This window comes from Vidua chalybeata, chromosome 9, assembly GCF_026979565.1.
Source record: "Vidua chalybeata isolate OUT-0048 chromosome 9, bVidCha1 merged haplotype, whole genome shotgun sequence".
Lineage (NCBI taxonomy): Eukaryota > Metazoa > Chordata > Aves > Passeriformes > Viduidae > Vidua > Vidua chalybeata.
In genome coordinates, this window is record NC_071538.1 from 29,399,583 (window position 1) to 29,409,068 (window position 9,486).

Consider the following 9,486-nt stretch of genomic DNA (forward strand, 5'->3'; position numbering starts at 1 on the left):
GGATTGGCTTTGGCATGCTGTTACACTGAGCTTTCCCATAAACTGTCTCTCCATCCTGCTCATTTCTCACGTCCTGCATTGAACAGCAGCAAGAATTGGGCTGAATCATTTACTAAAGCACAGGCAGAGTAGGGGCTCTAATGTTCATTGTCAGTATTTTGCCACATGCACCTCCACCCCATGCTCAAGGTTTTCACTCCTCAGCAGAAAAGGAAGCAATTAGCAATGTCATTTTGTTACTGACAGGATTTCTGGAAGGCCATTCTTTTAAGCAGCAGTTATTGTATATTATCATAGTTATGCAAATTGTTTTCTTTCCAGTCTGATTGAGCCTTTATGATATTTGTTTCTCAGGTACAGCACCCATAAACACAGGATAAATTATGTTCTCTTGTAAGAATATGTTATGTCAACCCATATTCTTTACCAGCATCCCTAGGATTTTCTCTTATTTTCTGAAAACTAATTTTGAGCAAAGGATGTTGCCAATACCCTGAGCTCAATCTTTCAGGAATAGAATTGTCTTAAGGGTGGTGCATTATTTGTAATTTTCATCTTCAAACCAACTGCTTTGGTCACAAAAACATATGACTCATTCTGAAGTGAATAAAAGAAGGCTGCCTGTAAAAAGTCCCATCCTCCAGATACATCTCTGATGATGTACTGAAACAAGATTGTTAGGTGCTGAGGAAAAGGACTTTTTCTTGTTTGGTCTGCAAAATATCTTCCTTTTTCTTTGGAAGAAAAGAAGCTTTTAAGGACGACCTGCTACTTCCCTTGAACACCTTCTCCTAGCATGTGCTTTACAAATGCACCTCCCTCCTCATGTCAGAATCTGACATCCTGCTCCACTCTTTTGGGATAAAAGAAAAAAAAAGAGACAAAAAGAGTTCCTTCTTTTTAAAAAGATAAAAAGGTTCCTTCCCACTGTCTATGCTAGAAAGGGAATCTTCACAGTCCAGCCAAAGGAAGTAGTCTTTCTTCAAACTAGGCTCTTATTGCAGCAGGTATTATCTATAAACCTGCCAGCCCATCAGAGAGTGATGCAAACTGCTCGATTCTCTACTGCAGAGATTTTATTTTCATTTCAGTCCTTATTACAGCTCAGAGTCCCTCAAAAGCTGGAGTTAAAGAGTCATCAGCACAGAGACAGAAACAGAGCAGACCATGTTTGGTGACACCGACTCATTCTCAGGTGTCAGTTACAGAAGATACAGAAAACTGTTGCCAGACTTTGGCGTTCCTTTTCCCTTGACTGTCACCAGGTGACACAAGGAAAAACGATGCACCACAGCTATGGTCACAATGAAGAGACTAATTTATTTCCTCTGACTCCGATCATTTATAGTTCTCAAAAGGTGCCAGTGGATTGGAGGGTGAACGTGCCACCTCTCCAACGACACTGGACAAACTACCAGTACATCAACTTTCTCTGCCTCTATGAAAGAATGCAAAACAATAGGTTGTTTACAAAAAGTTGTGTGGGAAAGTTCTCTACAAGAATGTAAACTCAGAAGGCTTTAGAAAACTCTTGATAATCAGGGCGACACTTGACAGTGATGCCAATCAAGGTACAAAAGTCTGTCAGATGCACCTGCACTCCCATGCTGAGCCTTGAAGAAGGGAAAGGTGTCTTTTCCTGTTGCTGACTTGTGATTAAACATGTCCCAGAGCACAGCACTTCATAGCCCACATTCTTCTAGACATGCATCATGTTCATATATTCTATATGGGGGTGAGTGAGCTGGGGTGAAGAGATGCTTCTGTTTTCTCTTTCTGGGAACATTACAAGGATTTGCTCCCTGGCTGTTATTAAGGCTACAGTTTGTGATGGGTTTAGTCTAAGCCCTGGTAGGATAAGTAAAACCAATAACAGCAATCAATAAAATGGGTTTCTGACACTGTAATTTCCTAAATGGTAAATGAGACTATAACATACCCATCTATGCAGTTAAAAATATTACTACATATTTAAATATCACATATTTGCAGCCAAAGGTTGACATCAGTACAAATTATAGGTTTGTAAAGTACACCAGAAAAGCAGTTCTGGGACTTCAGACTCTAAACACAAAGGCAATCCCCTATTAAAACATAGATATGTCAATAGCCAAAAACCTATACCACAGAGGACCCCAAATTTCATAATCCTAATTTGAAATCCTCCAACCCTGATCTTAAGTACCAGATTAGGTTTCTCCTAACTCTAATCCTATTTCTGCAATCCCCAGATAATGTATATATTGATGTGCTGAATTGTTAAATCCAATATTCCTTACAGGCAGAGATTAGTCCCTCTATAAAAGTAAAATACATTGCTGTGGGTCATGTCTGCTGACATTTTTTTGGGCTGTAGAAACCTAAATATTGACTCCAGCCCACCTCCTTAGGCTGACCTCAACAATTAGGGCAATCCCTACAGTAACATGGGAAGCAACTGAAACACAAAAATCTGTGAAAATTTAGACCAAAACTGAAATATATACATTGAACTTTAATGAAATACACTGAAATGCTATTACTAAGCATATACTGAATGTTAGCCATAAATTTTAATATCATGAAAACCCCAAATTGAGTTTTACTGTGGAGATCAATTCCTATGATAATGCAGAAGGCTGACCTTTGTCAGCTCTCAGCCCTCCTTTCAACCTCCCAGTGCCGGGGCTCCAACACCAGAAGCCCTGGCTGTGAGCCCAAATAAATGCTTAGTAATATCAGTATATTGATCAATCCCTACAGTAAATGACAGCAGCAGGGCCATGCCAGGCACCACCCTAAAACTGAACACCATGAAGGTGAATCACTGACTTATAATCTAACTTTAATTCAAACCATAAAATTAATTTGAAGTCTAGAAGGGGGGTGAATCATTTAAACAGTAAAGCTGCCAGCCCACTTAACTCCTTGGGCTTTTAAAATCCACAGAGGCTCATCTTTTCAAAGCTTGACCTTGACCCCAGCCTCCAGCATAGTCACCCCTCAGGAAGGATATGGGGACTAGCTCATATCCCCAGCCCCACAGCTGTGAGTGCTGGCAGTCCAGCTGTGAAGGAGAACTGCTTAGGACAGGTAAGGAACTCCTGCCAGAAGGAAGCTCCTACCACCCACCCTGAGGAACAGGTAATTACAGGGGCTTTCAGTTTTAGATTTCTAAAACCTAATACTCAGCTCTAACCCCAGACTTAATTATAGGAGAACAGAAGCCAATGCCTAGAAATTTCCTGATATATCAGAAAGATATCTGGATAATAACTACAGCTTGGGGGTTTTTGTATTTTTTTTCCCACATCAGTTAAGGTCAAGAATTTTGCCTTTGCTGCAGATCATTCCTGCTTCAGATCAACACTGCACAACCTCTGATATAACATAGCCTTGCTAAATAATTTACATATTTGCCAAAGTTTCATTTGTAGACAGAAAAATCCTGTTGTATTTGATTATATTCCTGTTATATTTAATTCCTGCTGAGCCTCAGTGCCCTGCTTGGAGCTGCTGCAATCGTGCTGTGCTTGTACAACTCTTGCAGGAGGTCTGAGAAGAAAACTGATTTTTTAGAGACAGAGTTCATGTTGAAAGCATATAAAAGAGAATACAACAATGTCAAAGGTCATTGAAACTGAAGGGGAAATTAACATTTTCTAATGTTTCAAATACCTTTACCTCTGCCAAAGAAAAGGGGATTTATCATGCTGAGACAATTCACTCTGCCAAACACCCAGGCAACTCTTGTTCACTGTAGGTGTCTTTTAAACAACAGAATCTGAATAGACAGAAGTACTGAACATTTCACAGGAATAATTCAGATTCCTGCAAAACAATGTTTACAGTAAGAAAGAAAGCAGGTTCCACAAGCCTCTGGCAGCTTTAACCAAAGCTTTCTCTACTACCATTAATGTACATTATTCAATAGTGCCAGGAGAATTTTTTGTACAGGAGCTTGCTATGTGACCTTTGAGAGATTCCTGTTGAAAGTACATCAGAAGGTACTATTCAGTTCTCACTCTGAAGTCAAGCAACAGCAAAAAAGTTCCGAAAAAGGAAAAAAACTCTTTTCAGAGCTGTATACATTAAAATCTGCTTGTCTCTCTTCTGTGCAATTATGCTGACCCAGGAAGATTTCCCCCCTTGCATATACACATTCAAACAGATTATTTTTACATGAGTAAATAAGAAGTGAAGGCTTGAAAATGTGTTAAAAGAATTATTTATGGTAGCCTCCGTGTGATGTCTAAGAAAGATGATTCTTCATGTTACAAGAAAATTACTTCATACCAAGTCTGAAAAACCCTGTCTGACACCTTTTCACTGCTCTTTTGCCAAACTGAGGGTGTTATTTGTCAGCCATATGAAAAATGGTGACTGTTTCTGGGAGTCTCTACCATCTGTCCTGAAGAGGTAATGACATAACTGAACTGAAAGAATTTCTGCATCTTTCATTCCCAAGATTTCCAGGAGCCAGTGCTAATTCAGTTCCTACTGTTGAACTGAGAATTCTGGTTTAATCTGCTAAACATAATTTCCTACATTACATACAGACATATATAACTTCTTGCTCTCCTAGATTTACCTTTCTCATGGTAATTTTCTTCATTCTTCTTATTCCGGGCCATTCTTCACGTTGAAATGTTGCTTGACCTTTTTTCTTCCTATAGTTAAATCTCTTGTTTTCTTGCAGCCATGATTCAGCAGAACTAGTCCATACACTATATGAATAAAAAAGAACAAACAATATGAAATATATTTCATTTTGTGAGACATTTTTTATGAAACAAAACTCACTTTTATCAGTTATCTGTATTTAAATCTATGACCATTTCACTAGGCCCAGGTTCAGAGAGAAATAATTCCTGCAGGGGAAAAGAAAGAGAAGTTGAAGATTTTTAACTTAATGAGGTCCTGTTCTTCCAGACATTCCCCAAAAGATTTTACCCAGTAATTATCTGCCACTGAGTCTGCCCTGTTGTATGAATCAGAGCACAGATTCCATATAAAATGAGATCCCAGTCTAGTTCAGCTAAATCCATGCTCTAGCTTTGGGATAAAAACTTTTAAAATTATTTTAGAGAAACTTGTGAGGACCCACTGAGAAATATCATGACATCTATAAAGTGATGTTCTTACAGCCAAAGCTCCACAGAAGTCCATTCCATCCATGGATGTAACCAGCCAGCAAATCTGCTTCTCCTCCTCCTGCTCTTCAAGATATTCCATAATATCTGCAGCTATACTGAGTTTAAAGGCTTCTCTGGAATAAAAAGATTTCTGCTACTGACATTGGTATTACTATAAAAATAACACAGACCTGCAGATTCTACCAGTCTTCCACCTATCATTATGGGCTTGCCTGAGATTTCTGTGGAACAAATATAATATCTAAGTCATATTTTCCTCTCCACTTCTTACTTTTAAAAATTTTTCTCACCTTTTTCAGAATTGGAAATACAGTAAATCTGTATTTACATCAGCTGGATGATGTATGTGAGTATTTTGAGCCTTGGAATTCAGCAGAATTCATTACAGTACTACTGCTATTCATAAACCACAGAAAACCTAGGGTGTTAATACTTCTTTTCTTAAAACCCAGAGGTGCTCTTTCAAATTAACTCTTTTTTTTTCCACAATCAGAAAAAATGTCAGTGAAAGGTAGCCAGTTGTGCACTGAAGAAAGTGACAGACTGTAGAAGGCAAGACAAAGAAGCACCTTTGATCAATTATCAGTTGTCCCATAATTGTAATCCCATGAGCTTCCCACATGAAGGCTTCTACCTCCTCTACACCATCCCCTTCCTTGCCCCTCAAGACCCCAGCCTTGAAAGCCTATCAGTCCTTCCTGCAAGACCAAAAGATTTCTGTGATTCTTAGTAATTTTTCTTAGTAACTTCAGTGAGACCTCCAGCATTCTCATTTAACTTGCAGTTATATTCCTTCTATGATTCCTTTTATGTGAAATAAAGGTTCAGTAATCAGTTATCATTTAACAGGCCAACACTACTCCAAATACCTTTTGCCTTTCCTCTTGCTCAGCTCAGTTTGTCTGTATCACTTCTGCTGGGATTGCCCAGCAGCTCTTCCTGAGCCCTCACAGGGACTCAGAGCACCCAAGGTAATCTAGTGTCCATCCGAAAGTCACAGGATATTTTGAGGATCCTGATGGCTTTGCAAAGGGCATCAATGATGGAACTGAAAAAGCAGAAAGGCTTCTGTCAGACCAGGCTCAGATCATCCCAACAACTGTTGTCTGGGATTTCACTGACTTATATTTTCCATGTGATCCCAGTGGATATGATCACATCCCCAAACCACTATCATAAATGTGACTGACTGATGAGCTTGTGGAAAAGCCAAGACCTGAAAAGGCACCGCCAGGTCATGGGCATCAGCATAAAGAATCTGTTCACCCAGAAATAAAAAATAACATCAATTGTGCTGTAAATGGGAACATTGCAGTACACAGGCAAAACAGGGTTTGGAAGGAAAGGGTTTTTTTTTTAACTCTTATTTTTTTCTAAAATGCAATCTACTAGGGAAGTTGGAAGTACAGATAAGATTTTGGATACACATGCCAAGGGCTTGATGAAAGGTTTACGTTTGCCTGAAAGCCTTGCCAAATTAAATGACTGGCCAGTTGATATTAAGTGAAGCAATAAAAATCAGATAAAAAATAAGGTTCTCTCTTTTTGATTGGAGTGACTAACCACAATATGAGGTCCCATGTGCTGCTTTAAGACAAATTAAAATGCTGGTGAAGCCATGTATCCTTATTTACTCATCAGGAATGTAATGAGTCTTGTTTCCCTAAAGGCAGCTGAAATCAAAAGAAGGAAATTGAACATTTTGTACTTTCCCTATGCTATATCTGTGTTTGGAATGGAGCTCTCCCTCCCCTGCCCATACAGCTCCCCACTCCTTTCTGGGCCCTTCTCCCTGGCACTCCAACCTGGGCACAGCAGCAGGAGCACACTGCCCAGCACGTGTGCCCTGAATGCTTTTCTTGCCATCTATGAGAATCCATAACAATAATTTAAAGCAGGATTTCAAAATCCAAGCCTAAAACCAAAGGGAAAACCTGCAAAAGCTGGTCAGGATCAGCCTCCACTTGAGTGTTGTCTGACCACCCATCTCAATGCCACAGTGACACTACAATTTAAAGGTGTCTTAAGTGCTCTTCACAGCCTGTTGATCCACTTATGAAATTCTTTTCACTCAAACTTTGCATCTCCATGTGACCTCTAACAACCTAAAAATTCAATTCAGAAGAGAAATGAAAAATACAATCCTGCCAAAAGGAACATCCATAGCACAATGTAGCAGCCAGTCACAACTCTCTGTATTTCAAGTGTGTATGTACCCAACTGTATGACTGAGTTGAGCCCTGGCATGTTAACATAAAAATTATAATAATTTTGATCTTCAATTTTTTTTATTGAGTCATACACACACACACACACATATATTCACGTCAGGTAGCCAGCCAGTATTAACTGGGACTCACAGCTGCACCAGCTGTGAATTGATGGAAAAGACAACAAATCTCCTCCATGTCATGGATCTCAAAATACGGATACACTCATTAATTCAGTCTTAAATGTTCTGCTGATCAAATTATAAATTAATTAAGTTATAAATATTTCAGTAATTTTCTAGGAAACTTCTCATCTTGTTGATCCTATTTGGCCACACTAACAAGTACTTCTTCCCCAGGCTTCAAATAATCATAGACAGGCACCATTCTACCCAAAGCCAGGGTTTCTTCATCAAACTTATAGTCCACTAAAGATAACCCTGAAACTCTTATAATAAGACATGTAATATACATTTCTTTTTGTATGACCTTGAATGAACTCCATAAAAACTCAGTCTCCCCTTTTCCACAAGGTAAAGTAATAGTTACTCCATTTAATTGAAGTAAATAGTTATTCCATCTGCACACAATGCAGAAAGACTGAATGGAAATCTCTCTATTGTGATAACAGAGAAATTAGAATTTCTAGCATAAAATTACTAAAGCTGTACAGTCAAGGAACCAAGTGAGGGAAGCATTCAAATACATGTTTTAACCCACTCCTGTTCTGCATTATTTTCCTTAAGAGACTCATTCTCATTTGAAGTGCTTTCCTGAACTGGGATCAATGTGTACTAGACCATATTTATTTTTGGGGTTAACAGAACTACTTTGGGACTCAAGTAATATCATAAAGGAGAATTATTAAAGTTCCCTGGCCTTTAGGATAATTTCTGAATAAAAAATCCCTCCTAAACACCAACAATCAGGACTGTAAAAGTTTCAGTTAAAACCTCCTCTGTGTCTGAGAGTTACAAATGACCATTTCCACTATCCTGAATCTGGAACCAGTGAACACAAAGACCATTAAAACAATTAAGGCCTCTTTCATTCATTTTTGATGCCTTACATATCATATGTTCAATAACTTTGAGATTTGACTCAATTCTTTGATTTCTAGCCAATGCCTTGGCAGCATTTCCATTTGTTCAGGGGAAAGTACAAAATACTCAGAGCAAGTGGTGAATTACTTATGTCTGTATGAATTAGCTCTCACAACTTTTTGGAGAAGATACACCATCAGTAGCAGATAAAACTGCATAATTTCAGGCTACTGTCACCTAAGCTCCATTTGACAGGAAAGAAAATACACTCAGCATTTGCCTGTGATGATTTTTTATTGCTCTGCAATACTCTCTAATGCCTTCCAGCTGCATTGAGGACAATTTGTTCATTTCTCTCAGTAATCAAAATGTGTTTTGACTAGTAAGTCCCTATTTAGTTTTTCTGTAATCGTTTTTCTTAATGGGAGTATTTTTCCAGATGTTGTGTTAGTCTAGTCATCCGGGCCCTCTTCCAAGCCCTGTGGAAAGTTTGCTGTCATGAGCTGTCATTGGTGGTGTGTTTAACAAGCTGCCTGATTACCTGACCCCAGCACAGTTCCAAAGCAATATATAAGGACTCTGGAACAGCCCTGGGAGCAGACACACTCTCTGCTAGGTAAGTGCTACACCTGTCTCTACCCAGAGCTCTTCTTCAGTAGGAGAACAAGGAACTGGGACAGAAAATCCAAAGTTTTCCTTTTGAAAGAAGACTTACTTTTAGCCTATGTTTCCATTTGACATATTTCAGTGTGAGGAAATGGTTTATAAAATTATGTTGCTGAGTAACTAATGTTCTGTCAGTATTTGGTTTTATTATAGATTTTCATTTATCAGTATTATAACTTTACACGTTGTTGTGCTGAAGTGTACCCATGTTAGAAGACGACTGTGACTGTAGTCTTCATGTAATAGAATTCTGCAAAAAATTATTTCTATTACTTGTTAATAATGATTTTCTATATAGTCTTACTACAGAATTTAACTGACTAATAATCAAGAGGGAATTTATGGAGTAATTCTAAATTAGCAATTTTTCCTTGAACAATTTTATAATTAATTTTATGTTTTTATCAAACAAAAAGTTTATCAAAGTCTTTA